Source organism: Salmo salar, chromosome ssa12 (genome assembly GCF_905237065.1).
Source record: "Salmo salar chromosome ssa12, Ssal_v3.1, whole genome shotgun sequence".
In the NCBI taxonomy this organism is placed as follows: Eukaryota; Metazoa; Chordata; class Actinopteri; order Salmoniformes; family Salmonidae; genus Salmo; species Salmo salar.
In genome coordinates, this window is record NC_059453.1 from 36,080,181 (window position 1) to 36,106,202 (window position 26,022).

General features: G+C 41.6%; 1 protein-coding gene across 3 annotated transcripts in view; it reads right to left on the reverse strand.

Moving 5' to 3' along the window:
- The window catches only part of LOC106564812 (signal-induced proliferation-associated 1-like protein 2), a 118,403-nt gene that overhangs the window by 91,587 nt on the left and 794 nt on the right, over nt 1-26,022 (reverse strand). The window lies entirely within an intron of this gene.

Genomic DNA, 26,022 nt, shown 5'->3' on the forward strand with positions numbered 1-26,022 from the left:
TTTCTTGCTGTACTTTATTTACTTTGCCACCATGGCATTTTTTTGCCTTTACCTCCCTTATCTCACATCATTTGCTCACATTGTATATAGTCTTATTTTTTGTAATTTTTTATTTTATTTTATTTTTTAAATAATTTTTTTTTCTACTGCATCATTGATTGTATGTTGTTTTACTCCATGTGTAACTCTGTGTTTTTGTATGTTGTCGAACTGCTTTGCTTTATCTTGGCCAGGTCGCAATTGTAAATGAGAACTTGTTCTCAACTTGCCTACCTGGTTAAATAAAGGTGAAATAAATATATATATATATATATATATATATATATATAAAATTTTTTTTTTTTAATTCTCAATCTACACACAATACCCCATAAGGACAAAGTGAAAACAGGTTAAGTATTCAGACCCTTTGCTATGAGACTCGAAATTGAGCTCAGGTGCATCCTGTTTCCATCGAAATTGAGCTCAGGTGCATCCTGTTTCCATTGATCGTCCTTGAGATGCTTCTACAACTTGAATTGAGTCCATCTGTGGTAAAGTCAATTGATTGGACATCATTTGGAAAGGCACACACCTGTCTATACAAAGGTCCCGCAGTTGACAGTGCATGTCAGAGCAAAAACCAAGCCATGATGTTGAAGGAATTGTCTGTAGAGCTCCAAGATAGGATTGTGTCGAGGCACAGATCTGGGGAATGGTACCCCCAAAAAATGTATGCAGCACTGAAGGTCCCCAAGAACACTGTGGCCTCCATCATTCTTAAATGGATGATGTTAGGAACCACCAAGACTCTTCCTAGAGCTGGCCGCCCGGCCAAACTGAGCAATTGGAGGAGAAGGGCCTTGGTCAAGGAGGTGACCAAAAACGGTCACTCTGACAGAGCTCTAGAGTTCTTCTGTGGAGAAGGACAACCATCTCTGCAGCACTCCACCAATCAGGCCTTTATTGTAGAGTGGCCAGACAGAAGCCACTCAGTAAAAAAGGCACATGATAGCCCACTTGGAGTTTGCCAAAAGGCACATAAAGGACTCAAAGATTCTCACATAAAGATTCTCTGGTTTGAATATTGAACTATTTGGCCTGAATGCCAAGCATCATGTCTGGAGGAAACCAGGCACTGCTCATCACCTGGCCAATACCATCCCTACGGTGAAGAATGGTGGTGGCAGCATCATGCTGTGGGGATGTTTTTCAGCACCACGGACTGAGAGACTAGTCAGGATTGAGAGAAAGGTTAATAGAGCAAAGTACAGAGAGCGCTCAGGACCTCAGTCTTGGGCGAAGGTTCACCTTTCAACAGGTCAACGGCCCTAAGCCCACAGCCAAGACAACGGGGGAATGGCTTCGGGACAAGTTTCTAAATGTCATTGAGTGGCCCAGCCAGAGCCTGGACTTGAACCCGATTGAACATCTCTGAAGAGACCTGAAAATAGCTGTGCAGCGATGCTCCCCATCCAACCTGACAGAGCTTGAGAGGATCTGCAGAATGGGAGAAACTCCCCAAATGTTTTTCAATTCACTATAATGGAGGATCCTGTTTTCTGCTGACAATGCATTATGTATTGCTGTTGGCCTTAAACTTTCGTGGCTTCAATGAGAGGGGGCAGTCATTCTCACTTGATGTGTGCAATAGGCCACCACGCAACGCAAACATTTTGCAATGGAAAACAAAAATGAGTTTCTTATTGGACAAGTACAGGTAGTGCCTCCCTGTTTCAGTCTGTGTTATTCTGTTTGTCACCTAACAAACATGACCTAGTTACCCACCATGTGCAGATGAAAGCAGTGCCAGCCACAAGTTGAGTGATCTGCTGGACTGGTGACGGAGTGTGAAAGCAGGGTCATTCAACTACTCTCACATGCAATAATTCACATGGGTTTGAAGTTAAATAGTGCAGGAAAGAGGGAAGGGTAACAAAATGATTAGACAATAATGGAATTGTGAAGAGAGTGGAAGTATATGAGGTAGAGATAAACAGGGAGAGATGGAGATTGTATGATCACAGTGAGTATGTTTATGCCTCTCTTCTTCCCCGTCTCCAGGCAACAACCAACCCGATTGGACTATTTTCTTCAGAGACAGCAACCGGTCGGCTGGGAAGGCGCGCACCATATCATTGAAGAGGAATTTGATTGACAGAATGTGCCTCTCTGTTTGGCTTAAGGCCTGTTGGGAAAACATTTTAGAGGGGGATAGACTGTAATTTAAAGCTCTTTCAAGCCTGTATAAAGTGTGGCATTGCTTCAACACATCTGGTGGTTGGGCATGTGTGTGGGAAACCAAGAGTGGGAGTGTTTTGGGGGGGGGGTAGCCAGCAGATGTTTCTACCACCTGACACTCCCATGTTAAAGAAGTGATGTGCCAACTGTTCGGCAGCCCGCTGAGCCAATGTCAACAAGCTACGAGTTCGTGGTCCACTTGAGTAAAGGGTGTGTTGCGTTTGTGTGAGTGGGTTGAAGGGGGGGAAGGGGTAGATTTTTTTCTCCCAGAGGGCCCTGTGTAAAGGACATAAGCTGGAAGAAAAAGATAAAGAGATGGTGCCTTTGCTTTCAAGATTTATCATGCTGTATTCACCTCGTCATCTTAGATGGCAAGAGCCTAAAAGCAGGAAGACTTTCATGCCTGTCGGGCTAGCACACATTAATCCACGCTAAAGTGTTTGTGTGTGTGTGTGTGTGTGTGTGTGTGTGTGTGTACAGGCATGGTCCCAAAAAAATGTACCTACTGACACACAAATGATCATAAACTTTGTAACAGAATGAAAGGCTTTCTCTGGAGCAAAACATAACTGTTTAACCTCTATGGGCTAGGCGGGACGAATTCGTCCCACCTACGTAACAGCCAGTCTAATCCAGTGGCGCGATTTTTGAATCGTTTGAAATACTATTACTTCAATTTCTCAAACATATGACTATTTTACAGCTATTTAAAGACAAGACTCTCGTTTATCTAACCACACTGTCCGATTTCAAAAAGGCTTTACAACGAAAGCAAAACATTAGATTATGTCAGGAGAGTGCCCAGAGAGACACCCATTTTTCAAGCTAGCATATAATGTCACCAAAAACCCAAACCACAGCTAAATGCAGCACTAACCTTTTATGATCTTCATCAGATGACACACCTAGGACATTATGTTATACAATACATGCATGTCTGTTCAATCAAGTTCATATTTATATCAAAAAACAGCTTTTTACATTAGCATGTGACGTTCAGAAAAAGCATACCCCCCGCAAACTTCCGGGGAATTTACTAACAGTTTGCTAAATTACTCACGATAAACGTTCACAAAAAGCATAACAATTATTTAAAGAATTATAGATACATTACTCCTCTATGCACTCGATATGTCCGATTTTAAAATAGCTTTTCGGATGAAGCACATTTTGCAATATTCTAAGTACATAGCCCAGCCATCACGGCTAGCTATTTAGACACCCGGCAAGATTAGCCTTCACCATAATCACATTTCCTATAAGAAAAATGTCTTACCTTTCCTGTTCTTCGTCAGAATGCACTCCCAGGACTTCTACTTCAATAACAAATGTAGGTTTGGTCCCAAATAATCCATAGTTATATCCAAATAGCGTCGTTTTGTTCGTGCGTTCTAGACACTATACGAATGGTAATCCACGGTCGTGCGCATGGCGCATGGCGTGACAAAAAATGTCTAAATATTCCATTACCGTACTTCGAAGCATGTCAACCGCTGTTTAAAACCAATTTTTATGCCATTTATCTCGTAGAAAAGCGATAATATTCCGACCGGGAATCTGCAATAAACTAAACAGCCTAATGAAAATACTCCACGGGGGCTAATCGCGCACGCGCCTCATTCCATTGTCACCTAATGGGACACTTGAATAAGGTGATAATCTGTTTCAGCCCGAGGCTGCCTCGTCAACCTTCATGATTTTCCCGGGTCCTGAGAGCCTATTGGAGCCCTGGGAATTGTCACGTTACAGCTAACATCCTTACTCTTCAATAAACAGATGCAAGACGCACGACTCCTTGTCAAACAGGCCACTTCCTGCATGAAACCTTGTCAGGTTTTTGCCTGCCATAGGAGTTCTGTTATACTCACAGACACCATTCAAACAGTTTTAGAAACTTTAGGGTGTTTTCTATCCAAACCTGAACAATAATATGCATATTCTAGCTTCTGAGTTGGTGTAGGAGGCAGTTAAAAATGGGCACATATTTTTTCCAAAATTCTCAATACTGCCCCCTAGCCCAAACAGGTTAAGGTCTCGTAAATATGGCTACCGAGCTGAAGTTCAATGTAGAGCAAGTTATTTCCATTCCTTTGTATGCTAGTGGAGGGGTATGGTATGTCCATTCCTCATCTAGGGAAAGAAGAAAAAGCGCAGTCTAACTTTTACAAAGTCAACTGTAGGTTTCATCAACCAGGCTTGCTTTATCGTGCACATATCCACTACTATACGGTGAAAATATAAATAAAACGGTTCATTTGTCTTCACGGACTCTCAAAACTCCCATCCTAAAGTCCATCTCACACACCCACAGGGGTGGCACAGCATGCGAGCGAGGCTGCTTGCATGCAACGCTAACGACGTAAGCAATTTAGCCATCGCTAGCTTTAATTACCGTCTCCCCCCTCCGCGGAGCCAGAACACCTGCATTATATCAACTCTGAAGTGAACGGGAAGCTTGATGCTAATGACAGACAGACCAGGGGTTCTCTTGTGGTGGTTACAGCGGCATATTAGACATTTCTGTTTGACATTTAGGTCTCGCTGAGAAAGTACAGTCGGCCTCTGAAGGACTGGGTCTTTCTTTAAGGCTAGACCCAAACATTTTAGTTGGTTGGCCTCCATGCTCTAACCTTTTCGCGTGTTTGTCTGAGCTGCATAGTAGGCTGTAGGCAAATCCTGTGGTGGCTGTCATGGCCATAGGGCTGGCAGCAAAAACAGATACGGGACGAGGATATCTGTGCTGCCTGACTAGGTTTTTGTCTTCGTCTTTGTTATTACAGGTCACACATATACAAGAGTAACCTGTAGAAGTGTGTGGTGCGTAAATGGAAATGTATTTTTTTGCATATAGCAATGAGACACCCTCAGAGAGTGAGGTCACGGCCAGCGATCAGCCATTATTGACAGCGACCCTGGAGCAATTAGGCTAAAGTGCCTTGCTCAAGGGCAGAACAACAGATTTTTCACCTAGTCGGCTCTGGGAATCGAACTAGCATCCTTGCGGTTACTGGCCCCTAACTCTAACCACTAGGCTACCTGCCGCCCTGAGACAGGGTGTGTGTGAGTCACGAACTGAAGTTTCAGAACTCCCTTTTACAGTATGTTTGTTTTCCTGTTCCAGACTGATAGCAGAAGAGCACACCTGTACATGGTGGAGTGAATTTGTATAGCCGCACAGCAGATCTTTCTGCAAACTGACCAATGACTATTGCAGTGTTTTCCACAAGCACATGGAGAAACCAGCCAAATAGAAAAAGTAGCCGGCCCGGCTCCCCATGGATTAATTATCGGAGTAGAGGACCTTGTGCATTTCAGGTAAAATAACAACTCAATGTTTACATCCCAGGACAAATTAGCTAGCAACTGCAAGCTAGCTAGCTAAATTGCCATAAATGTTTAATGCTTTTCGATCTGTCCCCAAATTAATATAATTGGTTCAGAGTTTGTTTTGATATTTCAACCTGTGTGTCGTGATCCCATTTGGTGTGGGGGGACAAAATCAATTTGCACACGATGGCGGACGCATGCTCGCATCCGGTTTGGGCATGGTGTAATGCTAGATTGCATTTTTCAACCAGCAACTGTCAAGAAATAACACTGATCAAATGTTTTCACACTTTTACTTGCATCAACTGTTGTACAATATGATATAAAAACACAGAAAACTTCATTTTGACTGCATTTGAGTCAGTGGACTTCCACAGGCGTCAAGCATCCTTTTAATAGGCATTTTCTCAGCTATTTGCAATACAGGTATGATTGAAGAATGAAGCAGGTGTTAAACATGGGCTTTGCGACACAGAAAGCAGCAGATGACTACTCCATTGTCAACACTTGGATGAAATCTGTAGACCTATATCAATATCTTCGAAAATATCATATACAGTGCAGTGACAAAGTATTTCCTCCCTTTCTGATTTTCTCTGTTTTTACAAATATTTTTGATAATGAATGTTGCTGAATGTTGTCAGATCTTGAACCAAAACCTAATATTAGATAAAGGGAACCTGAGTGAACAAATAACACAAGAATGACATACTTATTTCATAAACAAAGTTATTCAACACCCAATGCCCCTGTGTGAAAATGTAATTGCCCCCTTACACTCAATAACTGGTTGTGCCAACTTTATCTGCAATGACAGCAACCAAATGCAGAGCAATTACTTTTTCACATAGGGGAACTGGGTGTCGCATACTTTTATTTATTTAATTAATAAAAGTTATAATTTTTTTGTAAACTCCGGTTTCCTTTATCTAATATTATGTTTTGGTTGAAGATCTGACAACATTCAGCATAAGAAATATGCAATTCGAGAACATCCGAAAGGGGGCAGATACTTCTTCCCAGCACTGTAAGCATCATTAGGAGAACGACTTTATTCAGTCAGTTTGACATCTTTTATAAACTAGTCAAGATGGCTATTTGTAAAATCAGAGTACAGTAAATAGCTTATGCGGCCACCACTCCGTAGCTGCATATGAAACACGCCAGGGTCCAACATGAACTTTTTCTCTCACCTGGACCAGTTGGCCAAAAATCTACTGGCCTGAACAGAATATCTACTAGCCCGGACAGAATATCTACTGGCCCGGACAGAATATCTACTGGCCCGGACAGAATATCTACTGGCCCGGACAGAATATCTACTGGCCCGGACAGAATATCTACTGGCCCGGACAAAATATCTACTGGCCCGGAAAAATATCTACTGGCCCGGACAGAATATCTACTGGCCCGGACAGAATATCTACTGGCCCGAACAGAATATCTACTGGCCCAGACAGAATATCTACTGGCCCGGACAGAATATCTACTGGCCCGGACATGGTGTAGCTCTTATGGGGTCATGCAGTACCTATAGGGTTGGCATGCTTTTGCTCCATATTCAGCTATTAACAAGCTACATTTGGTTATTATATGCATTTAAAAAAGTGGTGTAATATAATTTAGCAATGTAAGTAATTACTTTATTCTTTAGAATTGTATTATATTAGTTGCATTCATTTCTGTTTCTAAAGTATGTAATTGAGAAGATGCCCCTTTAAGATAAACTTTCCAAAAGTGAAAGACATGGCTAAAGTAGGCTAGCCAAGACAAATGCTAGGTGTCTTTTTGTAGCTTTCTTTTTGCAGACTATCAACAGTAACCAACATATGCTAGTACGTTCACTATTGGAGGCAAAACATTTTCCCTAAAATAAATAAGCTCAGAGAGTAGATTGATGGGTGCTTCTTTTTGCTCTGGACAGCTCACGTGTGCTGTGTGAACGTTACTTCTGTACCTGCCAGTGGGGCGGGAGTAACAGCCTTGGGACGGAAGTAACAGCTGACGAGAAGTGCACAAAAATCGCCATGCTTCTGGTTTGCAATGCTCATTACTTTCAACAAATGTACTAATCAGCCATAATTTCATGTGGTGTCGATTTGAATAATTAATGCGATTGGTTAGGAATGTATGACAATGAACCATGACTGACCATCGCAATGTTGCACAACCACAATACTTTGCCGTACAATATTAGCCATAATTTTCTCATCTCACTTTAATGGGAACGTAGTAGGAGATGGTATTCCCCAATTTCAATTACTATTCATGCTTAACCCAACCAATCAGGTGTGCTCCAGCTGTCCTTGTCATGCGTGCTCCTCGTCTCTTGATTGAAAAAAACGTTTTTATTCTCCTCACAAAACTGCAAACTCGTCATGCTCATCACATTTCCATGGTTTGACATAAGGTAATTAACTCTCAGAATCATAAACATATATTTCTAACCACTGACCTGTCGATACAAGTGAAAGTAAGAAGTTGATCCATCTAGGTAATTGATTAAGGCATAATTCTAATGTCATATATAATTTTAAATCAGTCACTTTAAATCAAAATCAGTCACCAGACTAATAACCAAGACTAGCTAGCAGGATACTTGAAACCTATGCTGTAATTTAGTGAATAGATGGGTTAAGAAAATTACATACAGTACCAGTCAAAACTTTGGACACACCTACTCATTCAAGGGTTTTTCTTTATTTTTACTATATTCCACAATGTAGAATAATAGTGAAGACGTCAAAACTATGAAATAACAAATAAGGAATCATGTAGTAACCAAAAGTGATATATCAACATATATTTTAGATTTTTCCAAGTAACCCCCCTTTGCCTTGATGACAGCTTTGCACAGTCTTGGCATTCTCTCAACCAGCTTCACCTGTAATGCTTTTTCAACAGTCTTGAAGGAGTTCCCACATATGCTGAGAACTTGTTGGCTGCCTTTCCTTGAGTTGGACACTCTGCGGTCCAACTCATCCCAAACCACCTCAATTGGATTGAGGTCGGGTGATTGTGGAGGCCATGTCATCTGATGCAGTATTCCATCACTCTCCTTCTTGGTCAAATAGCCCTTAAACAGCCTGGAGCAGTGTTGGGTCATTGTCCTGTTGAAAAACAAATGATAGTCCCACTAAGCCCAAACCAGATGCGATGGTGTATTGCTGCAGAATGCTGTGGTAGCCATGCTGGTTAAGTGTGCCTTAAATTCTAAATAAAATCACTGACAGTGTCACCAGAAAAGCATCCCCACACCATCACACCTCATCACACCTCCTCCATGCTTCACGGTGGGAACCATGCATGCGGAGATCATCCGTTCACCTACTTTGCGTCTCACAAAGACGTGGACATTGGAACCCAAAGTCTCAAATTTGGACTCGGACTAAAAAGGACAGATTTCCACCCGTCTAATGTCCATTGCTTGAGTTTCTTGGCCCAAGCAAGTCTCTTCTTATTATTGGTGTCCTTTAGTAGTGGTTTCTTCGCAGCAATTCAACCATGAAGGCATGAGTCACACGGTCTCCTCTGAACAGTTGATGTGTCTGTTACTTGAACTCTGTGAAGCATTTATTTGGGCTGGAAAATCGAATGAACTTATCCTCTGCAGCAGCGATAACTCTGGGTCTTACTTTCCTGAGGCGGTCGTCATGAGAGACAGTTTCGTTATAGCACTTGAAGAAACGTTCGAAGTTCTTGACATTTTCCGGATTGACTGACCTAAAACGTCTTAAAGTAATGATGGGCTGTCTTTTCTTATTTGAGCTGTTCTTACCATAATATGGATTTGGTATTTTACCAAATAGGGCCATCTTCTGTATACCACCACTACATTGTCACAACACAACTGATTGGCTCAAACGCATTAAGAAGGAAAGACATTTCTCAAATTAACTTTTAAGAAGGCACACCTGTTAATTGAAATGCATTCCAGGTGACTACCTCATGAAGCTGGTTGAGAGAATGCCAAGAGTGTGCAAAGCTGTCATCAAGGCAAAAGGTGGCTATTTGAACAATCTCAAATATAAGTATATTTTCATTTGTTTAACACTTTTTTGGTTACTACATGATTCCATATGTGTAATTTCATTGTTTTGACATCTTCACTATTATTCTACAATGTAGAAAATAGTAGAAAAATAAAGAAAAACCCTTGAAATAGTAGGTGTCCAAACTTTTGACTGGTGCTGCATTTTTGAAACCTTAAACAACTCTAAAACCGAAAAACAATTACGGATCTCATATATAAGGACTGAATGTATTCAACTGAAATGTGTCTTCCTCATTTAACCCAACCGCTCTGAATCAGAGAGGTGCGGGGGGCTTCCTCTATCGACATCCACGTCTTCGGCTCTCGGGGAACAATGGGTTGCTATCTATCTAATCTATCCATCGATACACACACACACACACACACACACAACGTTCAAAAGTTTGGGGTCACTTAGAAATGTCCTTGTTTAATAAAGAAATGCACATTTTTTGTCCATTAAAATGACATCAAATTGATCAGAAATACAGTGTAGACATTGTTAATGTTGCAAATTACTATTATAGCTTGAAATGGCTGACTTTTAATGGAATATCTACAGAGGCCCATTATCAGCAACCATCACTCGTGTTCCAATGGCACGTTGTGTTAGCTAATCCAAGTTTATAAAAGGCTAATTGAATATTAGAAAACCCTTTTGCAATTATGTTTGTGTAACAGTGTAGGTTCCGTCCCTCTCTTCGCCCCAACCCGGGCTCGAACCAGGGACCCTTGCACACATCAACAACTGACACCCCACGAAGCATCGTTACCCATCGCGCCACAAAAGCCGCGGCCCTTGCAATGCAAGGGAAAACCCTACTTCAAGTCTCAGAGCGAGTGACGTCACTGATTGAAATGCTATTAGCGCGCACCACCGCTAACTAACTAGCCATTTCACATCGGTTACATTTGCACAGCTGAAAACTGTTGTTCTTATTAAAGAAGCAATAAAACTGGCCTTCTTTAGACTAGTTGAGTATCTGGAGCATCAGCACTTGTGGGTTCGATTACAGGCTCAAAATGGCCAGAAACAAAGACCTTTCTTCTGATACTCGTCAGTCTATTCTTGTTCTGAGAAATAAAGGCTATTCCATGCGACAAATTGCCAAGAAACTGAAGATCTCGTACAACGCTGTGTACCACTCCCTTCACAAAACAGCGTAAACTGGCTCTAACCAGAATAGAAAGAGGAGTGGGAGGCCCAGGTGCACAACTGAGCAAGAGGACAAGTACATTAGGTATCCTGCACGTTTTCAAGTTAAAAGTCTCCATTTTAAGGCATCCCAAGAGGTGCAACGGTCTAAGGCACTGCATCGCAGTGCTTGAGGCGTCACTACAGAACCTGGGTTCGATCCCAGGCTGTGTCACAACCGGCAGTGACCGGTAGTCCCATAGGGCGGCGCACAATTGGCCCAGCGTTGTCCGGGTTAGGGGAGGGTTTGGTAGGGGAGTGGGCTTTACTTGTCTCATCGCACTCCAGCGACTTCTTGTGGCGGGCCGGGCACCTGCAGGCTGACTTTGGTCGTCTGTTGAACGATGTTTCCTTCCTCCGGGTTAAGCGTGCATTAACGTCTTATGGATGGTGGCAGTATTGAGTAGCTTGGATGACTGACATGCCCAGAGTAAACTGCCTGCTACTCACTCCCAGAAACTAAGATATGCATATTATTAGTAGATTTGGATAGAAAACACTCTGAAGTTTCTAAAACTGTTTGAATGATGTCTGTGAGTATAACAGAAACCTGAGAAAAAATCCAAACAGGAAGTGGTTTGTAGTTTTTCAATTGATTCCCTATCCAAACTACAGTGTCTGTGGGGTCATTATGCACTTCCTAAGGCTTCCACTAGATGTCAACAGTCTTTAGAACCTTGTTTGAGGCTTCTACTGTAAGGTGGGGATGAATAAGAGCTCCTGGAGTCAGAACACCGCCAGCAGGGCATGAGGCTCAGGCCTGCGTGCTCACGTGAGAGGTAGCTCAGTTCCATTGCATTTCTGAAGACAAAGGATTTCTCCGGTTAAAACTTTATTGCGGATTTACGATAAAAACATCCTAAAGATTGATTCTATACATAGTTTGACATGTTTCTACGAACTGTAATGGACATTTTTTAGTTTTCGCCTGATATGTGCGTCGTGAATTTGGATTTGTGAACTGAAGGCGCGAACAAAAAGGAGGTATTTGGACATAAAGGATGGACTTTATCGAACAAAACAAACATTTATAGTGGACCTGGGATTCCTGGGAGTGCATTCTGATGAAGATCATCAAAGGTAAGTGAATATTTATAATGCTATTTCTGACTATTGTTGACTCCAACATGGCAGATATATTGTATGGCAAGTTTTTGTGTCTGAGCGCCGTACTCAGATTGTTGCTTTTTCGGTAAAGCTTTTTTGAAATCTGACACAGCGGTTGCATTAAGGAGAAGTTTATCTAAAGTTCCATGTATAACACTTGTATTTTCATGAACATTTATGATGAGTATTTCTGTATATTGATGTGGCTCTCTGCAAAATCACCGGATGTTTTGGAGGCAAAAGATTACTGAACATAATGCGCCAATGTAAACTGATATTTTTGGATATAAATATGAACTTTATCGAACAAAACATACATGTATTGTGTAACATGAAGTCATATGAGTGTCATCTGATGAAGATCATCAAAGGTTAGTGATTCATTTTCTCTATTTCTGCTTTTTGTGACTCCTCTCTTTGGCTGGAAAATGGCTGTGTTTTTTGTGTCGGCGCTGACCTAACATAATCATATGGTTTGCTTTTGCCGTAAAGCCTTTTTGAAATCAGACAGTGTGACTGGATTAACAAGAAGTAAAGCTTTAAAATGGTGTATAATACTTGTATGTTTGAAGAATTTTAATTATGAGATTTTTGTTGTTTTGAATTTGCCGCCCTGCACTTTCACTGGCTGTCGTCATATCGATCCTGCTAACGGGATTCAAGCCATAAGAAGTTTTAAGGAGCGCGGTTTGGCGGGTCAAATTTCGGAGGATGCGTGACTCCACCTTCGCCTCTCCCGAGCCCGTTGGGGAGTTGCAACGATGAGACCGTAATTGGATCGCAATTGGATATCACGAAATTGGGGCGAAAAAAGGGGTAAAATACAAACAAAACAAAAACTCAATTTTCGATTACTCCTCAGTTGAGTTTACTTCACATTTAGGTAGCTAATGTAATGTATTTGTTTGCTAGGGCAAGTCTAGATGGCAATATCTGTATTATGCCTACAGTGAAGTTTCAGTACGCTAGGTGCATCTCTACAGTATGGGCATATCTCTGGGTGAGGTAGACATCCCCATGCAGGCACCTTATCAAAATATGATTGATTCAATATTGCACCGTCCCATTCTCTGGGCTCTGTCTGCAATCATAACCAGTAGTATCTACCAGGAATAATAAAACATAGATTCACCAAACATCTAATATTATTCAATGAATTATGAATGACCACTGGAGTCTTTGCCACTCCATTTTTTTATATAGAATATTTTGATATTTATTGCATTACTCAAAATCTTGCCAAAGCATATTCTGCAAGAGGGGTTAATATGATTTATATAAAAAAATTTTAGATGATTTATATGAAAATTCGGTCATGAACATACTTTGAAATTAATAAGGGAGAGGTTCAAACGTAGGCTAAGTCTGGCATAAGCTTAATCCCACACTTTACAATAAATTTAACAGTGCTTCCTCCGACACATTGGTGCGGCTGGCTTCCGAGTTAAGCGGGAGGGTGTTAAGAAGCGTGGTTCGGCGGGCCATGTTTCGGAGGACGCATGACTCGACCTTCGCCTCCCGACCCCGTTAGGGAGTTGCAGCGATGAGACAAGCTCAAAATTTGAGAGAAAAAGGGGGCCAAATAAAAAACAAAGAGGGAAAAGAGGGGTTGCAAGTGAGGCCCTACAAAGGAAGAGTAGAGGTCAGACTGAATGACAGAGAGAAAGAGCGATAACTGAGCATCTGAAAACAGAGAAATCATTAGTAGAGTGAGAGAAGACAGCAGACAGCCACTGAAGAAATAAAAGATTGACTGAGGGAGAGAGAGAGCAGACTAAAAGCCTCAAGAGACGGAGAACAGAAATAAGACAATGACAGAGGAAGAGTGGAGCGAGTGAGTGAGAGAAAGAGAATGCATGTTTAATGCCCCATTGGGTACATCAGAGCCCATCCCCGACCCGGAGGCAGGTCTGGAAAGCCTCAACCAAGACAGTGCTACTCTAACCCCCCTTTTACTTCTCCCTCCACCCCCCACCACTTCTCTCCTCAGGGAAAATAATTTGGGGGCGGGCATGGGGCCTGCCTGCATCGAGGCTTCCTTCAGCGAACATGTCTCCTGGAGCAGTATGTCCAGAGTCTCTGAAGAGTGGTCACCTTTGACCTCTCGAGTCGTTCAGAGCTAATGATCTCATGTAGTCTGCAAGACTTGACTTTTTAAAGGAGGCAGGCAGTCAGATAAAAATGTGTATCCTCGGTTAGGAAAGAAAGAGGGGAAAAGAGCACATGAGGCTTTTGGGAAACGCTGACTTGTTATATGCAGCAGAATAGTTCAAGGCAGTGACGACTATAACAATAAAATATTTTTCTGGTGTTACATTACTAGTTCAAATGCCTTTGTGTGTTTTGGAGCCGTTTGCTCTACTCTGAAAGTGCACAATGAGTGCTGAGTAAGGGAGGATTAGTCAGCCCTACAAATCCCTGCTCCCACACACACCATATATAAACCAGACACCAAAACACAACAGTCTAGTCTAGTAACACAAACACCCACCCAACACACGATTTTCCAATTACGACAAATTCGCACATTATGACCCAGCAATCCAACAACACATGGACCATGCAGATGAGAGCCAAGATTTTCAGACATTTATGCTAGATGTCTATATCACACATGAATAGACTAGCCCCATAGATAGCCTTAACACATACCAAAACCCTTGCCCCATGAATGATAATCAGAAGAGCATTTCTGCCCATTATGGTGGGAATTTGAACAGTGCCACCACAGTGGCTCTTTCTGCGATTTGACCTATGGCCTTTGAGTGTTCATGGCCTTGTTGGCCAGAAATGACCATTGAATAATCACGTATGAAGACACCATCATCCTAAATCAATAAAAAGTCATACTATTGGGAGTGATTACTATAGCAAACTACGCAAAGGGCATGTTATATGGTGATTCCGGTCACCAACCATTCTCTGCCGTTGCAACTAACTAAACCTGTTAACTGCTCCCGGGTCCACGTCGCCGCACTTGATTAGTGACCATAATTCCAATTAACCTCGAAGAGGACTGGTTCGTCTTCCATCTAATGGTTCCCTTTGTCGAACGGGGTACTCCCCCACGTGACGGCGCTGGTTCATCAGCGGTTCGTCGCGAGGGCGATGAGCACAGTTAGCATGTTCACTATATCATTTCCACAGTTGCCGGAATGGCTTCGAGTGGATGGCCGAAATGGGATATCGATGGGCTTCCTGGTTAGCGGGGTCAACTTAGTGTCAATGTTATCCGGCTGGATGCGTGTGGCAGAATTGAGTGCAATGCCAGCAACAAGAGAAAAAAGTTTTTTGGTATGTGAAGCTGTTATACTAAGGCAATAAATACGTAAACCATGAATTATGAATTCAATCCATAAAAAAGCCTATGTGAAATCAAATCTCTTGCTGAGGACCCTCTACAAACACATCCAAAAGGTAGCAGAGCAGCTGCTCCCAAAAGTGAAGACGATTTAGAAGACTTAGTTACGCAATAACATTTCAAAGGGTCGGTACCAAAAGAAATGTGTTATTGTATCCCCAAAGCTTCTTACAAAATCCCTTTTGGGAGCAGCAAACAGTGAGTAAACAGTTTAGTGTGGTGGCAGGGATAAACGTTTGGAGATTTGAAAGACATGTGGATCAGAAAAATAACCAAAATACACAGATGGTGTAAACAAAACAGAAGATTTTAAAACCTATAGGGAAACTGTGATTAAAAAAGCATGACAACAGAAACAATACTCGATACCAATCCAAAGCCACTAGGAGTAGTTCACACTGTTGGTAAATGACTACATAACGAAACATCGGTCATGAGGTCTCATGACTCTAGCTGGTTGGTAGTAGGGCTGGTGATATGGCCTAAAAATCATATTTAGATTTTTTCCAAACTTATGGAATACGTCTCAATTTCTGTAACATTTTCTCTAAATAAGCTGTTGGACAATTAAAAGGTCAATGCACTGCATTTGAAACAGTCAGGAATAATCTAATGAATTCAGGGCATGTAATATTATACCTAGGCTAAATATAAGCCTTCCACAATAATAACACCCACAAATAGTTTCATTATTAATCTGCATTTTTTTTGCTACAATCACTGATCTGGCTTTCAAGTATGTCTATGAAAATTTTGATTTTTGGTTACAAATTTAACCAGAACCATGCGCATCCACTAATAATGTCCAACTTGTTGTAGCAGGCATTATAGAACACAGGTCTCATACACAAGCCCTCGAGCACAAGGCCACGTGCTTGTGAGTAGACAGCTCATCTTTATAGAAGTCTAGACAACGTGGATCTATTTGCTTGCTAACGAGGTAGAACATTTGAACTGTTATGAATAGAGCCTCCTGTCCATTTCCAACTGTTTGAACAACATAGCCTGTTCACTTTAAGATATTGAAATCAAGTGGCCTACCTGGAGAAGATCCTTATTTCTCAGAACGAGTTGCCAATTCCTTACATAAATGTGTATTTTTATGCTAATTTATAAAAACAGACTAGACAGCTAGCACATCAGTTTGTGGCTAAAATGATGCTAGCGGTACGTGGAACCGCAATGCCACGCACGACAGAAACTAAGCATACATTTTCCACAGTCATGTTCATTGATACTCTCGTTTTAGTAGGTTCTGCTCTGTTCTACATGTTGATAGTTGACATATAAAAAGGGTATCATCAGAAAGGTTAAGTCCTCGTCTATTACAGTAAAATAGTGTCTAAGCGTTTCGGTGTCCATATGAACGACTCTGTTGGACCAAACCTCAAATGCAAATAGCGAGTTGAAACTGCTTGTCGGAAAGGAAGAAGTTGCCGTTCGTCTTTGTTGTGAGTGGCGATGTATAATTCTATATGTCACCCGGCCCTAGTTGGTAGTCATGCATTAGTCTGATAGCCTGAATAAGACGAAATTGTCAGATTCAAATCATTCCTCTAACATGCAAGCCACCATTGTGACAGTAATCAAAACCATTAGGGCAATATGGTTGTTTAGCATCCAAAGCCACTTAGGCCTCCAGTACATGTGGCCAAAAAGGGAATCAAACCCACACCCTTGGTGTTCCAAGCACTATCCTCCAACTAAGTAAGTCCTTCTTGGTTCCTATAATAGCTGAACCACCAATATGGTGTCATCTTTTTCTACCTTTCGAATTGTCTGCCAAAAAAATTCACAAAGACTGATTTTGTGTTTGCTAGTACTCGTCCTTTAAAACTACCAGCGACAAACAACTTCCTGCCAATATCAGCACACCCATAATTTCCCTCAGCCAGCTCTGCTCGCCAGCACTTGATGAGATGACTTCCCATCCCAATTCATAAACGATATCAGTGGAGATAAAAGACTCAAGTGATCCAGGAATGTCAAAGCAGATCCCAGAGGGCTTCCAAAGGGCTTCCTATTGAGATGGCACTTTCGCCTCAATGAGGGGAAGGAATGCAGGGAGGGAAGGCCGGTAATCTTCTTTTTATCTCCCGTTCGAGGCTGGGGCCAGTAAGCCCCTTCTGCTCTGGGCCGGAGAAAACACAACACATTCCCCCAGGTTGTCTCGCCTCAGAGGAGCTGCAGTTAACCGTAGCATGGCCAGAGAGGTTATCACAAGCTTGACTTCTGAGTCAATGACATGGCAGACTTTGCTTTTCTGACTTTATATGAAAATAACTGGTAAGGTGGGCTTCGTTTTTTATCTGAAAGATTGAAAACTGTGACTACTTTTGCATGGTATCCTTTATTTTAGCCCTTGCCCTTTAAAATGTTTCAGTCATGAAAGGTCATTAAGCCAAATGACACTTATAAGAACATTTTTATTCCCTCTTAATCGTTTACAAATATTTAATTTGGAAGACAGCTGTACAGGTGCAAGCCCTTATAAAGACTTAGTAAATCAGGCCCTGCAACTTAGCGACACTAAGGGGAGAACTTCAGGGCAGTGATTGGTCATTTACAGGACTTTTACTTTTGACATGCAAGTCCTCAGAGAATTGGAGGATTCCCGGGGTTATACAAGGGTTATGTGAGTGACCTATCATAGTTCGACGTCAGCATCCTATAGGGATTAGGTGAATACGTCGCTCTGGGAGCCAAACAAACAGAAAAGGCTTTATCGCAGCCTTCTGATTTTTTATTTTAACCTTTAATTAACTAGGCAAATCATTGATTGAATTTAAAACTATAATTGACAGACGTGGGTCAGCCACATTGAGGGCACTTGCACCTTGACCCCCAAAATCATGAGTCCATCTGCCATCCCATGAAATGTGTTGCTGTCTACAAATGGGTCTAACAATGCCATAACCCACCCAGTGTCATGCTGTCATTATCCCAAAAATCATTCTAATGATAGTGTATTCCAGAAAAAGGATATTGTTGCACTATTTTTTATCACTATCCACTGTAAATTACAAAGAATAACAATACTTTCATATTAAAGCAGTCAGAGCAAACAAATCTTCCTTTACAGCACAAGAGAAAGGTTAAGGAGGATTACATGAATTCATTTAGGATACACGGCTCATCATCCACCCACACAAACAAACCCACAAAGAAAAATAGAAATGTCATGGGAAATCACATCAGTGTAATATGGAGGGAATCGTAGGCCACAAACAACATTATTTGTACTCTATTGTCATCACAAGGACATTTCGTCTACATCCTCATTAATTCTTAGACAAATGGCTCGAAAGTTATTGTCTCCTCTGGCAATGAAAAATGGAAATACTAAATGGTTCCCATGTCGTTGCTGAAATAACACAAACTGTGGGATTCTCATTTGGAGTTGATAGCTCTGAGGGACTAAATGTAATAAACTACGATTAGTAAATCGAGCAAACAAATACGACGCAAAGCATAGAAATGGAGAGTAATGTACCCCAAGGGCTAATGTATGCATTAATACAACAACAAAGTCGCTTGTCATTCACTAATAATTGCAGAACCATTGTCACTGAAACTGTCATCTGAAAAAAGCCTTGCCCAATCCTCAAATCCATTACTAAAGTGTTAAAGAGAAAGACACAAGAAACTTGTCAGCATAGCTGTCAAGATCCAATAGATAACTTAAAACGAGAAGGTGACCAAATGTGCTAACCTTTTTTGATTTGACCAGTTAAGACAAGCCCCAGATGCTCGTCTCTGTAGACACCCACTCTACTGCTTTGTAGCTCATCGCTACTCAATAGTTACGAAGGCCTCCAAGTGCCATAACACTAAATAAACCCACAGTCTGTCTTTTGATTGCTTTTCTACAGCATACACCTCCATGACAACAACTGGTGATGCTTCACCAACCTTTTGGCAGGTGTTTCTACAATAGCATAAGTCTGCTCTTTCTTTTCCATAGACCTATCAAGCTCGATTCGTTGTTTTGTGGTTCCCCAGTGGACGCCAACTGAGGAAGTGCCTGTCAATTAGAGGTTTATTCAGAGCTGAAATTCTTCACATTTTCACCCGGAGGCGTTTGCTGACATCCTGAAAACACCTTCAACCTTGGGGAAATTAAAGGTGGCTGTCTACTTTAAACACAGTTCGTTTTGAGCAACGTTGCACTTGTCTTTGTTAGTAGTCTGATGTAAAGTTCAAAATGTCTTAAGATCTTACAATTACCTATACTGAGCACACTGGAAACAAAGGGTGTACTTAGCAACTGTATCAGCATTGGCCTATTATTACTACTAACTCAAAGATTCAATAACCATACATTCAGCCAAATTAAAATGTTACTAAAATAAACTCAGTACATCAGTCAAAAATTCCCTTTGCACAAACCAATGAAACAAATAAATGTACCAAGGCCCAAAGTCCTCAATTATACTTGTCAGCAAAAAAAAAGCACACAGCACCCATTTGTCACATTTAATTTGCAACACATCCAGTAGGTACTGCGATTGGAGGTTGATTAAAAGCTTCCCCAGCCAAAGCACAAGCATTCAGGCACACTTGAGTGGTCCACATCCATAGCAGTCCACAGCCATTTTCAAATAATAAACATGTTGTCAACAGATTATTTTCACCCAGAAAAGAAAGGAACGTGTGGATGACTTATGAATGGAGATGGGCTATCTATTCTATTGGTGGTGATAATGCTTGGTCGTCAGTTTTTAAACAGTCTTTAATAGAAACAAACGTGTCTCTGAGGAGAAGTCGAACTGGATTGCAGTGTGGGCTATGGTGTCAGGTGTCGAGGCAGATGGCTGCATGTTTGGGAAAGGCCTTGCCAGCAGCTTGATCCACTCCCTTGGGAGTCTGTGGTGCTGGCTAGAGAGAATTTCAGATGATAGCGTAGAGGCTACAAACTGCTACAGAGACTGGGAATGGGGTTACAACAGAAGAGTAGGCTAAATGTTATCCTTCCTTACAGGAGCATATTAGAATAGCAGTAGTGTTGATTCAAGTCATTGTTATTTCTCCAAGGACCCACAGAGCCATAGCTATGAAGAAATGCTGACATATTACACACCAGAAATGATTTAGCATTCTTTGAAAAGCTAAAAGTTCATCAAAAGGTTGCTTCAGTATTTAAATATTTCATTGGTTTAAATCCTTCACTTAAATTAAGCCAATCCACTTAACTGAACTTAAACCTTGACCGTGGTCTGTGACCTAAGTCACCTGACCAGTTTATGGAGCCAGCCCAGACACCATGCAGGCCCACAGTCGCCGTATAGTAATTACAGATAATAATAGATTAAACACACAAACAAGATGAGCGAATAAAGCAGTCTGCACTGGTAAACCTGTTAATCCCATTTTTCACCCCACAAGGGCTATGGCCCCTGTGACTGACTAGCTGCGCTGGCAAAGCAGGGTGCTAAGACCAGGTGATTCACGTTTAAATGTCACCGCGATCAGTAGAGCAGAAGTGAGAGGCCTTTCCCCGAGCTGGCATCACCTCTTTAGGGCTCTCCGCTGCCATCATGGGGAAGGAGATGTTTCTTAATCGACCTGCAACTTAACTCTCTGTGGAGTTTACGGAGGTGTGGCGCCTGCCTGGCCACAGTCTCCTTTCTCCTGCTGTATGGAGAATTGGGAATGAAGGGAGGTGATTGTGGAGGCAGCTCCTCCCTCCAGCTCCATGGTGAAATCAAATCATTAAAGACCCCAGGGTGGCCCAGATGCATAAGGACATCAACGGGTGTTCCAGCATAGACTTCCAGACTCCATGCAGGGACACCAAGAAAAGGCCTGGCTACCACTGTCCTTCGCACAGATGGCCCCGGCTCGCTAATCCCAGTCTGCGTCCATGCATTCCCGTGTTACCTGATACCGGGTCATAACAGAGCTGATAAAGGCCGTTTTAAAATGTGTTTACCCAGTTCTAAAACCCCTTGTCTGTAACACTATCATGCAGCCTTTCTAGTCATGCACATTGAAATAGGTCTACAAGCTGGCCTGCACTCAGGTTACACATGTGGATGATTCGATGTGCAGACTCTCCTATCGCCAGTGGCCATTTTCCTGTTCTGCACCAGACAGGATTTGTGTATAGAGAAAGAAATGTGTGCGGCACAAAGTTGCAGACACCTGGTTAGGAATTGAAATATATGTACAGTACACTACTGGGCAGGGTAAGTAAAAGGTCAAGTGAAGGACAATAGGATAACTTGTTTAGTCTACAGGAGTATGGCACTTAGTCCTTCCTCTCTTGACCTTGTTTGGAGGAACACGAAACACATCCGGATTGATTCTCTCTCACTCAATTATCTATAATCATGCAAACTATGCACATGATCTTCCCTGCCATGTAGGATACTGGCAATGAGATCACACTCCAATTATTTAACCTCCCCGGGGGAACCAAAGAAGCAGGAGTACAAAGAGGTGGGGAATATGGAGATAAGTAGAGAACCTCGACTCGCAAACAAGATCCAGCTAACATTACACTCCAATGCCCTACAGTAAGAAGTACTCTGGGTTTTCAAACATCAAGAGTGGGGAGGAGGAAAAGGGGAATGCAGATAGGGATTTGTGGATTACTTTCATCTACAGTGAACACCTTGCAGAGGGAACGACTTTCCCTGGCCTGCTTAAGGGTACCTTAATGCATACATAAAATACACTGAATACACTGCTCTGGAGTGTGGGCTGCATCTATAAACGGGCTTGGCTCGTCTCAGCTGTCCAGCATTCCAGGAACAGGATTAGAAAACTGAGTGGAAACAAAAGCTATGCTTTTTAATTAGCTGCCTCTGGTAAAGAAACTTGGAGCCCCATTGAGCGGGCTTGAGTGCTGACAGGCACTTTTGCAAATTCAGATAAAAGGAGCTAATCTGGCCAAACAAATCACCCTTAAGCTTGTCTTCTCAGGCGCTTGGCAATACAAATGCTATTGATTTTAGCCATATGAGGAGGGTATGCAGGCTAGTATTGGTTGCCAGTTATGAGCATTTTAGGCATGTTCATGAGTGGAAGGATTATGGGAGCCAAAGGACCACAGCACTTCCCTTGTTCCCATAGCCATTTTTTGTAGGGATCCTCATAGGTTTTCCGAAATATTAAGTCCCCAAAACAAAAAGGGATCTTGACTTGACCAAGCATAAGGAGATGATTTTGCATTGTGAACTCGGTTTGAATGATAATCTAGGCTACTGTATTCTTGGCTGCCTCTTGAACTACCAAGGTCTATCCTGGAGAAAACTACACCTTTTTTTCCCCAAAGTTGAGCTTTTCTGTCAGATTCGTTTTCTCATGGCCGATAAACCACTTCACAAGTCATTGTGTTTGACATCTCAAACACGCAACACATCAGCGGGCTATACGCAGATGTACTTAGCAGGTGTTTCTCCAAAAGTCTGAAATCAAAAGTACCGCATTGTAGGCTGATGAAGACAACAGCTGGACTGTCAAGGTTAGCACTGCCACACTAGGTAGAAGAAACAGACATGGCTTCAATATAACCCAAACCCTTACACAGGTACCAGCTAGAACAGTTGATAAATTGTCCTCATGTACGCTTGTGTGTATGAGACTTATTTTGATAGCATAGTGATGATGATATCACTATGTTATCATTATTACACTATCAAAACACAAGCAACAGCCTACATACTTAGGACAGTTTCATTAGAAACTACACAAAATGTCTTGTTGAGCAAACTTAGCCAATTTGAGAAGGCATACTCAGTGGTGTAGTGGAGGGTATACGCAAGTATACGGCATATAACCATTTATTTTTCAGTGGTCATTGCGTATACTCACTTCTTAATGCCCAGGATACATATGCCCAGGATGCATACCATCAGAGACAGAAATATCCATTTGAAATGTAGAAAGGGATCTAAAGATGAAACAACCATCATGGGTTGCTAATATGACAATGCCTTTGGCTGGACAATGAAAGAAAGTGGAAAGAAAACCAATTGAACAGGAGAACGCATATGAGGAAAGTTTTATAAAATAAATTGCCTCCACATTTCTATGGTGGAATTTTGGCTATAGGCTACTTTGAACAAGGTTAGAAATGCCTCATAATATGAAATCAAATGTCCAGGTTTCAAACAATTAAGGAACAGGAAAAATGTAGCAATGCTAATGATAGGCCTAAACGTCCTCAGGTAGATGGAAAGGCTTTCCCAAAAACCTTCTCAATTAAACATTAACTAGCAACAATGTAGCCTATGCCTACCTTACAAAATAATATCATGATTATTATTATCAATCCAGTAGCCATTTGTTTTGCAAACTCCATCTCATGTGCTACAGAAACACCACTAACCACAGTGTTAGGTACCAGAGCCCTTGAAATAAAGGGTAACTACATTCAAAAATACAAAATGTCTTAGATTTTTCCCCGATCTCAAAAGTTGTCTCCTGATGTGGTTTACGCAAAACAACAACATTAGATTTTCTTTTTTTTTTTTTAAGTGTTTGAGCGAAAACTTGAGAAAAAAAACATGGCGCAAATCTGAAACCTGTGAATTTCTGACTCAGTTGACAGACTTATTTATGTGTTTCAATAGTAGATCTACTATTAGCAGTCCCAAGATGTACTCTTAAGAAGCCTAACGTTACCGTTACTCCTAAAGGTCAAAGGACCTCATGTTATTTTCAGAGGTAGGCTGGCTCTGGCTGCCAAAACAGCCAAATGCTCCATCTAATTGCAATACGGTCCTAGAAACATAAACCACTTTACTTTCACATCCCAACAAAATAATTTCACAAATGCAAAATACACATTGTTTTAACCAGCATTATCACAGTTGTAGCCAATGTGACGTTTCTAGCGACCTTCTTCCGTTACACACAGGTGTTCGGAGCATGCTAGATAGCTAAATAGCACAGTGGTCCCTCTGTCTTACGTATTTCTTCTGTAAACACTTGCTGTAACACGGAGATATGGCCTTGTGGGAACACTAACCCTATAAAAGGTGTGTATCAATTGAACGTTTCTCGCTGATATGAAAGATAAGGTCATTATACTTCCAAAACTGTACCACAAGCAATGCATGTTAAGCAGCACCCACCCGAAGCACGCGCTCCAGCAGGTATATCTCACTGGTCACCCCCAATGCCAATTCCTACTTTGGCTGCCTTTCCTTCCAGTTCTCTGCTGCCAATGACTGGATTGAACTGCACTTTTTTTTTTTTTATCTCTGAAGCTGGAGACTCATATCTCCCTCACTAACTTTAAGCACCAGCTGTCAGAGCAGCTCACAGATCACTGCACCTGTACATAGCCCATCTGTAAATAGCCCATCCAACTACCTCATCCCCATACTGTTATTTATTTTGCTCCTTTGCACCCCAGTATCTCTACTTGCACACTCATCTTCTACACATCTATCACCCCAGTGTTTAATTGCTATATTATAATTATTTCGCCACTATGGCCTATTTATTGCCTCACCCTACCTCATTTGCACACACTGTATATATACACCTTTCTATTGTATTATTGACTGCATGTTTGTTTATTCCATGTGTAACTCTGTGTTGTTGTTTGTGTCGCACTGCTTTGCTTTATCTTGGCCAGGTCGCAGTTGTAAATGAGAACTTGTTCTCAACTGGCTGGCCTACCTGGTTAAATATTTATATTTTATATTTATAAAAAAGTTCAGAACGAGTGTCGGGGCTCATAATACAACTCCCCTGTACAGATGACGCCTTCATCCAATGACTTATGTGAAATGTAAAGGAATGGAAACATGATCATGGGATAACTATCAAGGCTTTCGCATGCTTCAGTTCAGCTGGCACCTAGCCAAACGAGTGTGCTCACATATTCCCTTAAAAAACCTTCGCTTAAAACAAGAATAAAGCAGCAAATGTACTGTTTGTCAATCATGAGGCGCCATAGCCATACACTTCCTCCAATGTCAGAATGAATCTTAAATAACTCAAGAAATCTGTCATTAATTTTTACTTTTTAGCTGAGGAGATCTTAATCTCGCAATTTGAAATACAACAACGTTTTTTTTGGTGCAGTATTTCTCAAGTGAAAAAAGTCGTCTATCGTTGAATGACAAAAAAACACAATTTGAGAATCCCTACTGTTGACCAATGACCGACAAAGGGGCGTAGACTTTGGCTACCGAAATTCGGCTTGCCTCAAAATGTGTGTGCACGAACAGCCGAAGAAACCCTTGCTCAAGACCAAAACATCACAAAATGTTATTATTTCGGACGGGAAGCATGCAGACACATTTAAGCCTTCTGCATGCTTCGGCTAGGCGAACCAAACGAGGGTGCTTGTATACTCCCTTTTAAGACCTTCGCTTGAAAAACAAGAAAAAAACTGCATCTCGAAACGCCTAGCCAGATACACTTCCTCAAAATAGTCTGAAATAATCTAAGATAAGTGAAGAAATGTCATTCATTTTAACTTTTTTTGCCAAGGAGATCGTAGTTGGGCAATTTTACATTAACTAAGATGTTTGGTGTAGTATTTAAGTCATTTATTTTGCATAAAACCAGTAGTCCTTGAATTACAAACAATTCATTGAAGAATCCCTACGGTTGACCAATCACTAATGAAGGGGCGTTATCTTCGGCTTGCCTCAAGAAAAGAAATGTGCGCACGAACAGCCGAAAAAACTCGCGGAAGACCAAAACGTCATGTCGTCTTAATATATGCACGAACTGTTCCAGATGGGAAGTATGTGGACGCCTTTAGACTACATGCACAGCTTGTCCTGACTGAAAGACCAATATGGGATTTAT